The following is a 19,717-nucleotide window of genomic DNA, read 5'->3' as shown; positions in this document are numbered from 1 at the left end:
ATAGAGGAAGAAATCTTGTCACTACAGCACAGTATTTTAAAGAATAACAACACAATGGATTTAAAGTAAAAAAAGAAAGAAAAATACAACACCGTCATCATTTACTCACCTGTATTTCATGAAGCTTTCTGAAACTTCAGAAATCAAAGATTTTTGTTTTGTTTTGTTTTGTTTTAATCTAGATATTTCCTTTTTGTCCATTCACTGAAAGTTCACACAACCAAAACTTTCATGCAATAAGTACAAAAAGAGCTTTTAAAGTAAGCCTCATTAACCAGTCAGTTTCATCCAAGCCTATAAAAGTAGACTGTTGTCATGCTTCACGGAATCAAGGAGACGCTGGAGATTTCTTCAGCATGGAATTTTTATTTAAATACATGGAATTCTTAGGAACTCAAAAAGACATTTCAACAGCAGACAGTGAACTCAAAGCTGGAACACTATACACAGGACAAGACAATGAGAAGACGAGACACACCTGGGATCAAATTAATGTGGGAAACACCTGGAAAAAAAACTTAAAGGGGACAGGAACACACACAAAACATGGAACAGAGTCTGACATAATGCCCCCCTATGGAAGGTGTGTCCTCAAGCCGTAAAACATCCAATAGGGGAGCTGGGGGGGAACTCTGGAGGTTGTTCAGGACAGGCACGGGACAGTGGCCTCCAGAGTCCATTGTCCACAGACCACTGACAGTGTCCACAATGGGGACAGAAACACACCTGAAACATGGAACAGAGTCTGACAACAGAATATGATGATTATATATTTTTTCATTAATTTACAAAGTGTTCAGCATACATACATAAGTGCTCATCAAATACAGTTTATGGAAGCTCAACCATACTTGCGTGAGGACAAATCTCGTTGATTCTTCTGCATTAACTAAGCATCAGCTTTGTTTACTAAATTTGATATGACTTAAAACAAATAAATACATAAGTGTTCAGGAAGACTTATTATTAATATAGATCTTTTTTTTTTCTTTTTTTACAATGTCTTAAAAAAATACCTTTGTTCATCATCATAACACAAAATAAGATTTTTTTTTATTATTTTTTTATTTTTTTGATGAAATCCAAGAGTTTTCTGGCCCTGCATAGACAGAAATACAACTGACATGTTCAAAAGCCAAAAACGTAGTAAATACATCGTTAAAATACTGTAGTCCATTTGACATCAGTGGTTCAACATTAGTTTTATAAAGTTACGAGAATACTTTTTGTGCACAAAGAAAACAAAAACAAATATTTTATAAATATTTTATACTTTTCCATGTCAGTCTTACAAAATTTGAGGTTGGACCTCTGGTTAGAGGTCTTCTCGGGTCACCTGAATCACTTCTCACCTGAACCCAACGTGCATAAATAAATTTAGTAAAAAAGACCCAACCTGAGACAGACCAGATGAAATTAGATGAGAGTCTGACCCGATGGCATTTATTTTCAGACCAGGAAATGAGTGTAAACGGCATTGACGTGCACAGCCTGCAGCCCTGCAGTAAGTACAAAAAATAAAATAAAATCCTGCTGTCTTGCTGACAGATTTGGCTGCTAATCCATTACTTTTTTTTATTATTATTATTATTTTTTTTTTTTTTACTTACTTATTATTTCTTTATATTTTTTCATTCCTGTTGGATACATTATATTTCTGAGTTTGGCTTTCAACTGTGACCAGTGTTTTTGAAAAGTAAATCTGATAGTCTGATAAAAAATTAAATCAATAACCTAATAATTCATGGATTTAATAACATAATTTACCTCATCTCCAGTGAAGGCTTCTGCATACAAACAAGAAAAGCCCTGCATGAACACACAGCATAATGAAGAGAGTGGCTTTCCCTGATGGATCTCATATCCATAAGATACATTTCTGTGTGGGAAGTTGCAAATGTTTGTTCCTTTTCTATGCACATTTGTTAAAAATGCACATTTGTTAAAAATGCACTTAACTCTAATGCATAAGTTTGCATCCAGGATAGTTTAAAATAATTCAGGTCCATTTGAAAAAAAAAAAAAAAAAACACATTTATTTTAAAGTACCCGACACCTGAGGCTGCTAATACCGAACCCGACCAATGTCTGAGGCACTCCTAGAAATTTTGGACCTGAACCCTCTTGATCGGACCTCAGGTTTTGGGATCCAAGTGGACCCGTTACAACCTCTACTACTGATGTCACATGGACAATTTTAACAATGTTTTTACTACCTTTCTGGGCCTTGAACGAGTTGCATTGCTGTCTATGCAGATTCAGAAAACTCTTGGATTTCATCAAAACTATCTTAACTTGTGTTATGAAGATGAACAAAGGTCTTACAGATTTAAAATGACATGAGGGGGATTAAATAATAACTAAATTTAGAATTTTGGGTGAACTATCCCTTTAAATTGTTGGCAAAATGGACTTTGAATAGAGGGAGAGAACGCTGTCAGATTTCCTTAAAATATCTATGTTCTAAAGATGAATGAAAGTTCATGAGGGTGCGTAACGGATGACCTTAAATAACCAGATTTAAGGTCATCCAAATAAATAGATTTCTAATGTGGCTTGTACCCTGAACAAATACTGTCACAAATAATCATCCGACAGGTCTCTCCCCAAAGTTTAAAAGAATCCTACATCTTTCCTCTAAACCCATCAAAACTCCTCTCAACCCCTCTGGAGTTCTTGCAAACATTTTTTTGAACTGTCTCATTTGTTATCCAGGTGGAATCCGATTCTTATTCTCTTCTCTACATCTCCAGCTCGATCTCTTTTGTTTTGATCAGAGGAAGAATATGATCTCTCGACTCCTCTAGAGTTTAATTATAACAGAAACATCGAGCAATAACAGCGCAACTGGCCGATCAATAATGCATATCTGAGGTTTACACTACAAATGCACATATCCTGTGCTCTCCAGCCTTCAGATGTTTGATTGCAGTATCCTAATGGTGCTATCCATCAATTCTGGACACAGTTTTAATATTCCTGTCAATGCTCTCACGCAAAAACCTGCTGTCCATCTATACTCACCATGACAGAAGCTGCATCTGTTGTTGGGCACCCAAACGAAGGCCTGATTTATACAAAAGGAGGAAGAATAACCCTTACAAACAGCAAATCTCCACCATGCATTGTTATGACTCTCGCAACATCTATCAGAGAGAAAATTGGGGCTCTGATAATGAAGCTACGCTAATGTCAACACAGAGCACGCTGCAAAATGTCCTCCCTTGATCTGTTCTCACAGACAAAACCGTTAATCTATGCCATCTCCACATCTGAGATCATCTAAAAGAAATAGACTGATATGCAGAGGGGACTCTTAAGCGAGTGTTTCGCTAGCAATTAAACAGAGAAGAAATCACGACTCCATTTGTGTCATTCTGTCACTGTGATTATGTCTGGGGCGAAGAATGGAGAGCAGAAGAGCTCTAAAAATACTGAGCACAGTACATGGTGTTGGCAGCCCTCCCGGCCTTCTTCATCATGTTACAGCTACTGTTGATTTAGCTGAGCAGGAAGCAGATGTCAATGGGAAGGAGCTGCAGTGCCACTCCCAACCTGTAGGGTGCAGTGTTTCCATTTCAAATGAACAATGGATAAGCGGTGGATGGATTTTTTTGTGAGGGAAGGCCACTTACTTAGCTGGTTGGTCTTTATTTTCCTTCATTCTTTTCTCTCTATGTCTCAAGCTATATTAGAGCACCAGTGAAAGGTAAAATAGCTATTAATAACAGTCTAAATTTGAGAGTGTAAGCTTGGTGACATGTTTTAGATGTATTTTTGATTAGGTGAGATTCGTCATTACACAGTGCTTATAAAGAATTACCCATTTGACAGCAGATCAAGAATCACATGGCAAATCCGGAGGACACCATGTGTTATTATTCATTTGAACAAATCCTGTTATCTTCAAGGTTCGCATCTGCTTTCAAAGGTATTACACCTTATTAGTCCCCAAAAAATATTCTCAGCGGGTCATTAATCAATTACACTGGAGATACACAGGGGCTGATGTCTACAGTTTCAAGTTTAAAATTATGTATTATGTAATTAAGTTTTAAGAATTTATTGTGACATTTTTGTCATATTTTGTTAAATATTTATGTAGATTTATATTTCAGTTTTAGTTTTAATCAACATCAAGTTGAACTAAATGAAAGTGAGAAATGCTGGAATTATTTTTTGTTTAAAGACAGCTTGCTCTGATCTTACACTTATTGAAAATATTGTCCTGAGAACATAATTAACTATTTACGGTACTTTCATGAATACATTTTACTAATGTGTTTATTTCTCTTTATTTTATTATATATTATTATATTATTATTTATTTTATTTTTATTTTTTATTTTTTTGTGCTGATTTTATTTCTTTTGAAGCTCAAACAGTGTCACATTTGTAAGACCAAACCAAGGGCTGGTTCAAACCGCATTCCTGGGACTGCTATTGGGAGACTATGGTTTTAACCACTTCAACTTTAAGATGTTTTGTGAAAAATAATTTTTTTAAATCAATTTAGCTCAATGTATGTGGGTTTGGAATTCTTTCAAATTCAGGTGTGCCTGATCTCGCAGAATATGGACATATTGCCTCTCTTCAATTAAATATCCATAACTAAAAAAATAATAATTAAAATAAATAAAAAAATACAAAGGATGTTTTTTTCCCCCTTGTATACTGGCACCCAGTGGAATCAAAAGAAACTTTCTGCAGTGAGATGGACCGAACAGACTTTCAAATAAAAGCTTAGTTTAAAAAAATATATATAATAAAAATTATAAAAATAAAAATAATATATATTTTTATTTGTTTATCATACAATTATGAAAAAATACAACAACAAATAATATTAATTATTCCACCCATGTGTTAAGATTTTGGATGTTTTCTATCAAATCAGATTTTTATCAATTTACTCCAATGTATGTGAGTAGGGTGCTCTTTTAAATTCTTTTTTTGTGAACTTTTTTCTTTGTTAAAGGTCCCATGACATGGATTATTTCCTTTTCTTTAAATGCTTTTTAATGTTTCCTTAGGTGTATTTATATTGTTAGTATGATTTTTTTATTTAAAATTTAGAAATAAAAAGCATTGCTCTGTTTGAAGGGGCGTGTCTGCTGTGAGACTCTGAGTAAACCACAACTGTTGTGATTGGCTGACATCTTTGCATTCATTACATTACATGTGAAACCCCTCTCAATATATATATACATATATATATATATATATATATATATATATATATATATATATATATATATATATATGTATATATATATATATATATATATATATATATATATATATATATATATATATATATGTATATATATATATATATATATATATATATATGTATATATATATATATGTATATATATATATATATATATATATATATGTATGTATATATATATATATATATATATATATATGTATGTATATATATATATATATATATATATATATGTATATATATATATATATATATATGTATGTATATATATATATATATATATATATATATATATGTATATATATATGTATATATATATATATATATATATATGTATATATATATATATATATGTATATATATATATATATATATATGTATATATATATATATATATATATATATTTATATATGTATGTATGTATGTTTATATATATATATATATATATATATATATATATATATATATATATATATATATATATATATGTATGTATGTATGTTTATATATATATATATATATATATATATATATATATATATATATATATATATATATATAATTACAGCTGTCGAGATTAACGAATCGTGGAAGTTTTGATTATATAATTATTTTTTCAATCTTTTCCCATCACATGAAAGGCTGCAGTGATGAGCATTGAGTAGACAGAGTCTGTTTATCGCGTGGATGCAGTGATCTCGTCATTATTGCAACACGTTTTCTCTCACAAAATGCTTTCACCACAGCTAACAGCAAACACATGAATACAGTAAGAGCTCCATTGTGCAGCATAACAGCGTCATTCATTGTAACGGCAGTTTGGGCAAGTGTGCAGATATACTCCGGAAAAAAGCGAGCGTTCTTTGATCGCTCTCTGTAGTTAAATCACAATTTAAATAACTGATTTGTTTCATGCTACTAAGAGAAACAACGTGAAGTTGATCGTTTAGTCACTGGCTTGATTCACTGATGCATAAACAGTATTAAACGATTTAGAAAGAAAGTCTGTGTGAACTTGAATGATTAGCTCCACATCAGAAATCACTGATCACAGATCAGGCATTACCCAGTGGGCACCTTGATGTCAATTTGACGTCAAATATTAGACAAGATTTGATCAAGATGCTGCAAAACATAATTTCAAAGTCAGATTATACATCAAGTCCTTCCAGTGGTTAATTGGTGAAAATATTAGGTTCATCCCATACTGAAATTGATTATATAAGTATATGGGCCAACATGTTTGACATTGAGTTGACATCAAATCAACATCGTGTTATAGGCGTTCAGTTGATGTCATATTGACATCACATTGATATCAACCCAGCGGGCAATTGATATCAAATAGACATCAAATTGACATCAAACATAGTCATCAAATAATTTTTTTTTTTCTTCAAAATGCATCCATTCGGCATGTCATATGTTGTTTGATTTTTGCATGACTTGTAACTTCTGGGACTTCTGTGGTTAAAAACATATAAACAACAACAACAAAAAACTATTTATAAAATGTAGGCATAAATTACTGACAATGAAAGAGGTGAATATATTATATTTTACCAAAAATATACTGATTTGCTTAATTACAAATAAAAAAAAAATTATGCAGCATTTTTGCTGTAACCACACATTAAGTAAGTGTTGGTGCAGTGGATAAGACACATGCCTTTGGTGTGAGAGACCCGGGTTCGAATCCACTGTGACACACCAATGTGTCCCTGAGCAAGACACTTAACCCCTAGATGCTCCAGAGGCGTGTGACCTCTGACATATATATAGCAATTGTAAGTCGCTTTGGATAAAGTGTCAGCTAAATGAAATTGTAATACCAAGTGTATACGGTATTACAACTACATGTTCATTTAAGAAAAATTTACAAAATTCTGATATAAACCAGTGGATTTAATAAAACACGTCTTGCATTTAATACTGTTTTGTCATTATTCTTGTGGTCTAGAATAGGACATCAATCTGTTAAAAATGTTTTAAAAAAATGCAAATCAAATGAATGTCAAAACTTGACGGCAATTTAATGTCAAGTTTTGACATCGATTTGATTTGCATTTTTGACCAGTTCTTTGATGACTATGTTTGACGTCAATTTGATGTCTATTTGACATCAATTGCCCACTGGGTAATGAACACTGTTACTCACTGTTTGTGCCGGTGCCGTCGAATCCATATCATAAAAGTCTGTTTGAAACGCCTGTGCTGACTTTGCGACTGAATTATATGTAAATATTTGGGCGGGCAAAGCAGAGAAAGGGGAGGTAACAATTCTCGTTACAAAGTCACAACGAGGAGATTCAAGATCAGCCCGTTTGAGCTTCCATTTTCTGAAAGGCAGAGAACGATAGGAAAATCTCAATTTACACCGATTCAAATTTCTAGAAACTTGGGGAGCATATACAGGCTAGGGAAACCTCAGAAGTGAAATTTTTATGTCATAGGACCTTTAAATGTTAACACGTGGGTGGAATAATTCATAGTTATTATTGCATTTGTTCACAATCCAAATTATTCCAAATCAGCATTGAGCTAGCTCATAGTGTGCTGGGGCCGATTCCCAAAACGATGCTCAGAGCACCCTTCTCCCTTGTGTTTGGAAAGGTGTAAATTGACATCAGATTGACCCAGGAGTTTGATTGATGTCTCTTTTGACAGAACTGACACTTTTTTCAGACATATGACACATTACGTGATGACATAATAGTCCATCGACACAAACAGGTTCAGGCAAAACTTGTCGAAAACGCACCATTGTACTCCATTCAAGTATTGATTGTCAATCTGAGACATATAAGATTTGGTAGTTTGGCCATGCAAGCTCATAGAAAAGTACCCATAGTCTCATTTTAAAGACAACAAACTAATCTCAGAGCTGATATAAATTTTGGCCACATTTAGCACACATGAGTTGAAATAAACAAATATTTGTTTGTTTGCAGAGCTGAAGTGCACATGCTTTGTCTAAAAGTTAATTAAAAACACCACACAGATAAATAAACAACATAAAAAACTAGATTTTTTAATACTGGGGACTTTAAAGCACTGTTTTTTCCCTATTGTTTTTGACCTTTTTTTATTTTATTACTGACAGTTAAATTATTTTCAATATTTCTGAGGATTTTTATCACTAATATAAAGTTTTGTTCATATGACCCCACTAATAATTGTGTTAAATAATCATGATTACAATACTGGCAAAAATAATCGTGATTATGAGTTTTGCCATAATTTAGCAGCCCTAGCCCTTAACAGTCTGTAAAGTTTTTGATTGAAATCAAGAGATTGAGAGAGATTTGTTTAGAGCGAGAATGAAGATTTGCAATTAGACTTCGATGAAATCTCTTAGAAGCGCTGCATAAGGACATAGCAGTTAAATTGAGGAATCAAATTGGAGATGGGTCTATTCCTTTGGCAATACAAAGTTTCTGTGGGGTTTAATTAATTTGAGGATGTGATTATGCTGTGCCTACGTGCCCCAAATAATGTGTTGCATCTAAATGCATTACTATTTTTGCCATTAAAGAATTCAATTTTACTCCCCACTTCACCCAAACAGGCAGCAGACTCAAAGCCCTAAACAAACCCAACATGTGCATTTAAGCTTCTCTGTCTGACAAATGTCTCCCCACTGCTGAAAGATTGAGCTGATTAAATAGATTTGTTTTAACCGACACGTAAATAAATCTATTTTATGCTTCTGTGTGAAACCGCACAACCCGAGTCCCCTGTCAGCGTGCTGTTTGTTGCTCTGGCTGCATAATATCAGCTTTTAAAAGAGATCAGTCCTCAGAACAAACGACTCACTTCTGCATTTCATTACAAAACTGGTGTAGATAAGCTGACCTCTGATTTTTCTTCAGAGACTTGAGAAATGTTTTTATAGGTGCGGCGTGTAGTTTTTTGGATGTTAAAATAGTTTTTCATATCCCAGCTTAATGTTAATTTGTAACCTGGTTCCCTGAAGTGTAAACATTGTGGTTATGTGGTGCTATTAAAACACTGATATGTTTGTTTAAGTGTCCTGACCAACCCAGTTTTCCAAATGTTGGATAGGAGTTTTGTCTGGCCATTGGTAAACAGGGACAGTGTTCAGGAAACCAGTATGACAACAGTCATTATTCTCGCAGGTTTTTGTGTTGATGCTAATGGTCAAGAAATGAAACACCACCTGTCAAAAGTTTGCGATCATGAATGATCATAGCCAGACTTACCATTGGGCTTGAGTGGGCTGCAGACCATGGGCCCTGCCTTGTAGATATCACCCCACCTTTGCCCATGTATGTTTGCATGATTTTTTTCATTATAAAAAGTAAATTAATAAACCCTTTTCAACAATCATGGCTATGCAGAAAAATAACAGTGAACACTGAAATAAAATGCTTGAAAAATTCACATTCTGTAGATCGAAAGCTTGCTGTGAGACCAGGAGCCCAATAATACACCCAGCACAATGCAATGCAAGGCGCAGCGCAAGTGTGTTTGCTAGTTTCAGTCTGGCATTTTTTTTTTTTTTTTTTTTTGTAGTAGCGCATTAGCTTATGTTTTTAGTTGAGGTCATTTGAAAACGACGACCTGACAACGATGAATATGGGGGAAAACAATGTTTGCTTGTTGCAACTGTATTTACAAAGATAAGAATGTGGAGGCTAAAAATACAAACCTTTCTATTTAAATGCTTGACTGTTATCATCCACTCCTCATCTGTTTGTTGGCGGACCGTAGTAGTGATGGGAAGTTTGGATCTTTTTACTGACTCGGACCTTTGAGTCCCATTCAGAAAAATGAACAAATGTTTTTTTGAGTAATTTCATTCTTTTTTTTTTTTTTTTGATCAAAATATAATTAAAATGTTAATTGTTACTTCCCAAACATGTCTGCTAGTATTTACGCAAACGTTGATCACACTACAAACAATATAAAACTTTATAGCTATAAGAAATGGAAAATATAAATTCATTGTTTACTTTGGTCTTCAGTCTATGATTATCTCTTATCTGACAAGTCTTCGGGTTTGAGTCGTTCTTTCATCACATGACAGCCCCGTAAGCTTTAACCTATGCAGTCTGAGCCAAAAAGAGAATTGATTAGTTCATCTCATGAGTCTTCAGGTTTTTCGAGTCTTCGTTCATCACATGACAGACCCATAAGCTTTGACCATAGACTGTATAAAAAGAGTTACCTGGCAACATGTATATTTTTGTCTTTATGATTTTATGGGTACTGCCTTACTGTTTGTATTGTAAAAAAAAAAAAAAAAAGACCTAAGACCTTAACCTATCGTTCGTTCTTTTGTCACGTGGCATGATTGGATAGAGAAATTAATTTGTGCATAGTCATTATTATTATCATCATCATCATTATTCTAATTATTATTTACTCTTACAGTTACTGTGTTTCTGGTCTGAAATTGTAGCTTTTTACTTCTTACAGTTTATAAATGTGTGAATTTCTGTTATGATGGTTATTTTCCATACACCGAATGTTGTAGCAAAGGTAATAAAAGAGTTGGTTATTAAAGTTATGGGTCTGTCACGTGATAAACTCCCTGTCTATGAGTTCAAAATCCCTGTGTATGAGTGCATATATGATTTAATAAACAGAAAATCTTTTATAAATAATGTCTATTTCAGTTATAAGTTGTAATGGAAACACACTTTAGATCACATTGGTATGTTTTTGTGCATGTATTTGTACATATTTTATTATCAGTGTATTTTATTTTTGCTGTGCAGGAACATCCAGATGTGCTGCTCATATGTTGTCTGTACACAGATGACTAAGCACACACAATACAAACAAGAGCTGTAGATGAAACTAATAATGTGCCTCTATTCACTAAAAATAATCATTCCTAAAAACTCATCTCAAGGTCTGAGTTGCACAAACTCATTTTGCATGTTCAGTCAGTCTTCAGTTCAGTTCAGCCTTTTTCACAGAAAAGGACTGTAGCTTTAGCAAAAAACAAAAAACAAATTATGGCAGCTATTTATGTGGCATACCTGTTGATTTAAAATAACCATTCCCACCTCTCTGTGATTGACAAAATTCTCATTACTTTTTTGATGATCATGTGTAGTGGATGCAAATTGAAAACTCCCACAGTTCTTCATCTGCATTCCAAGTCATCATGTAATTACACGTCAGAGTTTCATGCTAATTACTATATATCCGGTCATTATTACCATTAGGGAGTTAAGTGTAATTCCAGGTCTCTCTCACACCCGGACCTTCACTGCAGCCATTGTAACCAAGGAAACCAGAACCGAGGTGGTGACTGGCTCATTTTAGATAATTAGTACAGAGGTCTGTGCATTGGCTCAAAGGAAGGTCTTGCTCAAAACAGCCTTCATATTCAGACACTAAAGCAGTAATGCCTATCTGCACACAGACATTCCAAATTAATTTCACCAGATATGAAGCTCAATGACAAGAAAGAGTGTTCACAATGAAGAAAAAGGAAAAATCTTTGTAAGAAATCTAGTTAAAAGTAATTAGGTTTACATTTCTCTTAGACCTTGAATACATGTGTGATATTTCTATTGAATACATGTGTGAATACATAGGTAATATTTTTATTTTCCAAAAGGATTTTAAATATATCTTTCAAGGTAAAAGTATTTTACACAATTTTCTTTTTCAAGTACCTCGAGTTATTGATTCATAAATATCATTACAGTTTTAAGCAGTAACACTGGATGACATTTTATATCCTGAAGATAAAATTATCTGATATTTTAAGGGTCTTCTGAAACATAGCACACAGTCTTGAGTTTCCATCTTCATTATATCATCACCTCCTCTGTTCTGTTCTGTTTTTTGTGTTTCTTGCATGTTGGTTTGTACCACAATAATTGGCAGATAACTGTTTATTAGCAAAGCAGGTTTTTTTTTTTTTTTTTTTTTTTTCTTTGAATTAATAATAATGGAAAAAGCAGCCCTTAAAATGATCACATTCTTTTTGAGTTGTTTTAATAATCTTCTGTTATTATTTCTTTTAATAAGAAAAAATACATCTATTTTATCGTAATTTTAAGGAATTAAAGATGTAGATGATTTTGTTTCTTTTTCAGAACAAATTTGTAGAAATGTAGCATTCAATCACTTGTTTACCTTTGGGTCATGTACAATGAATGGGTGCCGTCAGAATGATTTTCCAAACAGCTGATGAAAACACAACACTCCAAACAGCTGATAAAAACACAACACTCCAAAAGTAATCCACATGACTCAATCAATTAAACATTCCGTTTGTTTATTAATGCATTTTAACTTTAAAATGTTGCTTCTGGACAAAGTACAATTCCTTAATCCATAATAATGCTTCCTCCTGTTGTCCTCAAAATCCACATCCATATTTGTTCAGAACTATTTAGGACTGTTTAAACTTGTGAACAGTGCATATCTGCATATATTTCTCTTTTAATTTATGCAAGATTCCCTTTTCACTAGAGAAAGCAGTATTATGGATTGAGGACTTTTATTTTAACCGGAAGCAATGGTTTGACATTAAAAGAAAATGTATTGATGGATTTGTTTATCACAAACACAGCCTTTGGATTCATAAGATGTTAACTGGTTAATTATTTTAAATGATTATGATGTTCTTATCAGCTGTTTGGTCTCTGTGATGTAATGCTAAATTTCTCCAAATCTGTTCTGATGAGAGAACAAACTCGTTTACATCTTGGATAGCCGGAGGGTGATATAATATCTTTTTTTTTGGGGGGGGGGGGGGGTGGGGGGGTGAACTATTCCTATAATTCAGAAATGGAAAAATATTCTCCTCATAGACAGGGTGTTTTCAATTCAATGTACTGTATGTATGTATGTAGGTATGTATGTATGTATGTATGCAGAATAGCTTTCAAATGTTCTCAGCTGAGTAAATGATTGAAATATGCAGGACTGGGACATATGCTGTTACTGCACATCGGCCAGGTGACTAACGTTATGTTTCCACTATTGCAGTTAAGCAGATATCACATGCCTGTCGTAAAAGTTAAGAGCCTGTGAAGCATATGAGATCAATGGGGCATGAAAGAGTGAACGAGAGAGAAAGATTGATCAAATAAGCATGTAGCTTCATACTGTGTCTCTCTGAAGGTGGAGCAGGACTGCTGTGTTCTTTGGCGGTGTGATGAGCATAAAAATGTTTTAGAATGGTCTTCTTTTTTTTTCTTTTTCTTTTTCTTTGTTCAAAGCAAGACAGAAAATGTACATGTAGTATGTGGCCCTCAGTGCTTTTAATTAACAAATTATAATCTGTAAAAGACAGCCAAGGAGTGATAAGGGTAGGCTACAGCCGGAGTCCTTACCATCTTAAAATGTCTTATAACAGCACATTGTTTAATGTGTGAATCACTCCATTAAGCCCCTTTCACACTGCACGTCGGACCCGCAATATTCCCGTAACATTGCCTGGTCGCCTTCTGTGTGAAAGCAACCACTTCCCGGAATTGATTACCGAATTGTACCCGGGTCGGGGACCTAGTAACATTGCGGTAATCGATCCGGAACGAGCGCTGTGTGAACAAAAGCCAGATCTAATTCCGTATCGAAGTGATGACGCGCGTCATCGCGCGACTCTTTTACCGGGTGTTTTGAAGGAAGATCAACATTCGCGACGAAAACATATGTGCAAACTATAATGAAGCAGAGATCAGTTAGTTCCTCACTTTCCGCGCTTATGCCGAGATCGTTTGCTTGCTTCAGTGAAAGTATAACGTGCCAAGCGTTGTCGACTCGTACATTACACGTCACGCGCTGATGTCACGTGTCGTTACGGGATCTTCAAGAGTTGTGTGTGAAAGCACGCACATATACCGGGTCATCACTGGCAGTGTGAAAGTGCCAAATCTAGCGACCAGGAAACAATTACAGGAACGTTTTACCCCTGTATTTGCCGGAATGGCAGTGTGAAAGGGGCTTTAATCTGACAAGCTGTCAGTCTGTGTGCTGTTTGACATGGAACGAATGTTACGGCTTTGGCTTCAACTGTATTGAGTGGTGGAACTATGATGTCACTTTGTAGGCAAAAACCTGGAAGCAAGTTAAAGGGGGGGTGAAATGCTCGTTTTCACTCAATATCCTGTTAATCTTGAGTACATATAGAGTAGTACTGCATCCTTCATAACTCCAAAAAGTCTTTAGTTTTATTATATTCATAAGAGAAAGATAGTCTGTACCGATTTTTCCCGGAAAAACACGAGCCACTGGAGGCATGACGTGTGGGCGGAGCTAAAGAATCACGGGCGCCAGTAGGCTTTTGCATTGAGAGCATATAGAAGCTGTGACATTACCGTGAGGGAAAAACCATCATCCAAAACAAACCATGGCTTACAGTCAGATTCAGCCATTTATTTATGATCCAGAATCAGATCCCGAGGCTGAAACTGAACCAGAGCAGTAGCAGCAACGACTCGCTCCGAGCGGGGCTCGAACCCGGGTCTCCGGCATGGGAGGGGACGCACTAACAAGGAGGCAGAGATATTTTAAGCAGTTTTACTCACCGCCTGCGGTTCCAACACACGATCGTGACCCTTTTTCGTTGGGATTGCATCATCCTTAAGAAATAAACGATACGTCCGTCGTCAAACTAGACCTTGTTTGTAAAACAAGCATCTTCGAAATGCAGGGGAACAAACAAAAACAATTGCACAACTCCGTTGATGCTCTGTAAAAATAAACTCCATCCACTGGTCCCTTAATGTTGTTTTTTTTTTTTTTGCTAATCTGTGCATGGTTGTCTTGCCCTGGCAACCAAAAACACACTTCTTTTGTGACTTTTCGCGACGCTCTCGCTCTGATCAGTGAATCGCTCTGATCAGTGAAATGTCTGTGCTGCTCAGCCTCGCTGTACAGGAGCGCGCGCTCTTCCGGCTAAAGTGCCCTAGGACCCATATAAGGAAATTCCGCTCCATCTAACGTCACACAGAGCCATACTCGAAAAAAACTTTCCGAAACTTGTGACAAACCGGAAGTAGTATTTTGGGAACAAAAATACTCCTTCAAACGTACAACTTAATTTTTGAAACTTTGTCCATGTTTAGCATGGGAATCCAACTCTTTAACAGTGTAAAAAAACTCAGTATGCATGAAATAGCATTTCACCCCCCCTTTAACATTTTAGCACTTCTGGTTCCATCGTCCCAGAGTTATTCATTTTTTTTATTTTTTTTTTTATGGGTTAAATCTCCTAAAATAAGGTCCATGGTTCACACAGGCTCAAGATACTTCCATGCTTTATTCTATGACATAAAACACACCATCATGCCATTTTCAAAGCACATTGAAAAACTGTGATATTCATTCACTGACACTTTTTAATCAGCAGCATCACTGAACCCAGAAGCGCGTATACTTACTTGCCTGCAACCTGCTAAAAAATAAAAGCCTACTCAATTTAAGTATGACAATGTTGAAAATGTTGCTTTTATTAAAAAAAAGAAATTACGCTTTTATCCAAAACGACCTACAATTGGGGAATACATAAAGTGATTTGTCTTAATGAGGCAAACAAAGGAAGTAGTAGTGAATATTTGCGTTTGACAAGACAACACCATTGTCAAATCAGCAGAACAGTAGTAATGGACATTATGTAAAATCTATGCTTGGTCATAGTCTGCCTCAATGGCCACATAAACCATATGAAATAAACAGCAGCGACTAGGAAACTAACGTTAGGAAAATGTAGACTTTAGAAGAGGTAGACTTTAGAGAATGGAGTGCTGCTGATGATAGATAAATTAGTGCTAATTAACGTTAGCACTAGCAGAGCTGTTCAGCTCCTTGAGTGTTGAATATGCGGGGACTTTTCATTCATACTCAAAGCAAGAGGGAGCTCTCATGTAAAAAGCACAAACAGACTCAGAAGTAACTGATGTGCCAGGAAAGCCCTAATATGGACAAAAACATGTATAAAGCAATCTCTGCTGTAGCTAAGGGGCTGTTTGCAAACGTATCGTCATCTTTATATGGCAAACAAGAAAAAAAATTATTTTTATAGGGAAAGTATTGTAATTATTGTAACATAATTCACAATGATAAGGCTACCTTCTGAAGCCACTGACAGGCTCACCTGTAGATCCTCTACTGAGATGTAGGGGAGAGCAGGGGCGAAAGTACCATTTTTCAGAAAAATTCATTTTAAAAGATAATGTTGTATACAGAGATATATATTCTGCTGTGGCCAGTAACTCAGAAGTGTGGTCTAACAATACCAGGTGGTATTTTGTAGAAATGTAGAAAGGCTTCAGTATAATTTCACTTTGAACATAAGTTGCACATTGTTACTTTCGACCCCATCGGTTGGGACGAAAGTAACACACAGGTGGGTCAAAAGTAACACAACAATATAAGCTCGATTTTTGCTGTTACTCTTATTTTTCTTAAGTATACCTGATTGTGACCCTGTTAATATGTAACTGCAAACATTTTTAGTCATTTATCTTTGCAAAAAAAATTATTAAATTACATTTTCATATTTTCATTTTAATTTAAGTTTAAGTTTCATCAGATGCCTTAAAACCTGACTGTATTTTTTTTATTGTAAATTTCAATGTATTTTTATATAAAAAAAAATTCTACAGAATGCACAATATAAAAATGTAATCACATTAGCATAATAAAAAAAAAAACTCTAAACATAATGTAACAGTTGCCCTATTTATGTTTCCATCCAGTTGTTTTTATGCATGAATTAAAAATGTGCATTAAAACATCTGGAAATACTGCAAATTCACAGGTGGAGGTGTAAAGGCTAAGATATGGCTAAAACCTAAATATAAATGTGATGTAGCAGCTGCCCAGAGAGTGATGTTCCTCTATGTCCAGAAACGCCCTCTCAAAAACATCTGGATAAAACCAGACCTCTGTCTGTCTTTCTGACCCTCACTCGGACATATTCTTTTGGTATAATATGACATTAACATTTGTAAGAAATGATCCAAGACACAGAAATTCACAATATAGCTTGCACTGGAACAAAATAAATACTTTCTGTGACTTTAGCGGGACAAAAGTAACAACTGTTACTTTCGTCCCGACAGGAACTCCTGACATTTAAACTCGATTTAATTTTATATAATTTTTTTTTTTTAAATGCAAACTTTAGGATGTTTTAAAGCACTAAATAACCTGTAGATTGATCATTACTTTGACACATGGAACAAGAATAACAACACGACTAATAATAATTAAAAAAAAAAATTACCGCTTCAATAATTTACTTTTTGTACTCGAAAACAGTTTTACGGACCAGGGGCGTAGCAAGCTTTTCAAAAGTGTGGGGGATGGATGTGGTTTGTTTATAAACAATAAAAATTATGAACACATTGACAGAGGGGTACAAAATGCAGGGCTTAAAGGACTCTGGCACTGTGCGGGATTTCCGGCTTGCAGCGTTTGGCTGGGAAAAAAATAATCCTACATTAAAAGAAAAAAGAAAAAAAAAATCAGAAAAGGGGAGAAAAAAACGCAAAATCAGAAAAGGGGAGAAAAAAACGCCCACACAAAGCTTTTTCTCTGGTGGTATAAATAATGTAACAATTTACTGTTTTTAAACATTAAAATAATATACACTTTAATTTCATAGTTCTTCAACAGGTATGCAAACAATATCCCAATAATAGCAATTAGCATTAGTCTAAAAAACGAAATATAATACCGAAAACACTCGACATGTCAACAAAACGATTAACAGAACATCTTCCCAAACACATATCAAGCTTATTTAAAAACATCTAAAGCATAAACACTCATTCAAAGTACCTGGAAAAGGGAGATGAAAATAACCATAAGTTCCCGCCTCCTCAGCACGAGCTGACCGATAACACCCCAAGAGAGGCGGGACTTAAGGCAAAACAGCCAATCATCAGCCGCTCACACTCAAAGCCAGTGTCAAGTTTGAGAGGGAGGGGGGAGGAGGCAGCCGCGGCGAGCGCAGACAAAGAGCGGTCAGAGAAACGGAGGAACGACTGTAGTAAGGCGTTTGTGCAAAACTGCTGAAAAACTGCAGAAAATGTGCGGGTGTCGAACCCTCTCACCGGGAAAAGTGTGGGTGTTAAAACCCCCACATCCCCCACGGGTGCGACGCCCCTGGACCTAACTTCCGGAAACGATGAGGAAATAACATGATATTTCTCAGCTCCGTCAAGGATTGCATGCTGAACATGCTGTCATAGCTGAGAATGCAAATGCAGAAAGAGGCTCGTCCCGTGTTACTTTCGCCCCGGTTCTCCCCTAGTTTGTTTATAGCATAAGTTTAGCTTTTAAGTTCGGGCACTATTCAGGCTTCAAAATTCATAAAAGTTATATTATTTTGTGAAGATTATCTTGATGGACAATACATGTAAGTTTCATGAACTATGACTGAAAATATAGTTTATTTAAAAAAAAAATCCTATTGCCTTTCTGTATTAGAAAGCTGTATGTGTGATGACAGCATTCAAAAGAATCAGTTTTAAATCAGGAATTGTTATTTTGAAAATTGTTATTGAAGTCATAAAAAAATATATTCTGCAAGCAATTGTGTGAAATTAGCCTTTATGAATCAAATCAGTAAAAGGTATCAGAGTTTCCCTGCCTCTGGTGTTCATTTTAACTGGAAACTGCAGTGATCTTTACATATATGTAAGTTTTCAGTTTTGCCGAAATGTATATAGAGGCACGTATTTCCAATGTTGCAGACCGAGCAACAATGAAAAGGAATTATTATTGCTTCCAAAGCTAGCTTGCTATTGCTCTCCAAAACGGTCTACCCTCCCTTTAATTATTTAATTGAATATTAATTATATTTCAAAATACATTTACATTTGATTTTACATGAATACCTTTTTGATACTTATATCCCACACAAAAAGAGTAAGGATTCGACTAAAAACTCACTGCACATAAACTTTGACTTTTTGTTGTTTGCTATACTTCATTTTCAATGGTTTTTCTTTCAATTCCAATTTCATTTTCAGTCTTTGTTGTCTTTGCAAATGCGTTGGCAATACATTGCTTCTTCTCTTTGATGCCAATAAAGCACATTTGAATGGAATTGAACAGAGAAGGGGGAGAGAGAGAGAACATTAGGCTGGAGTGAAATTAGCGTGATTTGTTTTAGCTTTCAAGAATAGCTGAAGCCCATTTGCTGGACGTTCAATGAGTAAAAGACTTAAAAACAAGGAGAGCAGCCCACATCAAAATAATGGGCCTACGGTATTTGAAGATGAGAGCGAGAGCAAACAGTCTCATCTTTCCTTTCTTATTTTCCCAGCCCAAAGTACACATTTGTCTTTTTTTCTGTATATCGTCTGATTTTCCCTCAAGGGCCTCTCTCTCTCTCTCTCTCTCTCTCTCTCTCACACACACTCTCCCTCTGTCTCACACTCTCTCTGGTGCTTGCATGTTTGTGTATATGTTTTCCTAAAGCCTTACACGTGTGTTTTCCCACCCTGCACCCATGTACAGGCCTGTGGCGTAAATCC

This window comes from Carassius gibelio, chromosome B20 (assembly GCF_023724105.1).
Source record: "Carassius gibelio isolate Cgi1373 ecotype wild population from Czech Republic chromosome B20, carGib1.2-hapl.c, whole genome shotgun sequence".
In the NCBI taxonomy this organism is placed as follows: domain Eukaryota; kingdom Metazoa; phylum Chordata; class Actinopteri; order Cypriniformes; family Cyprinidae; genus Carassius; species Carassius gibelio.
The sequence above is the reverse complement of the archived record's forward strand: the minus strand, read 5'-3'. Positions refer to the sequence as shown.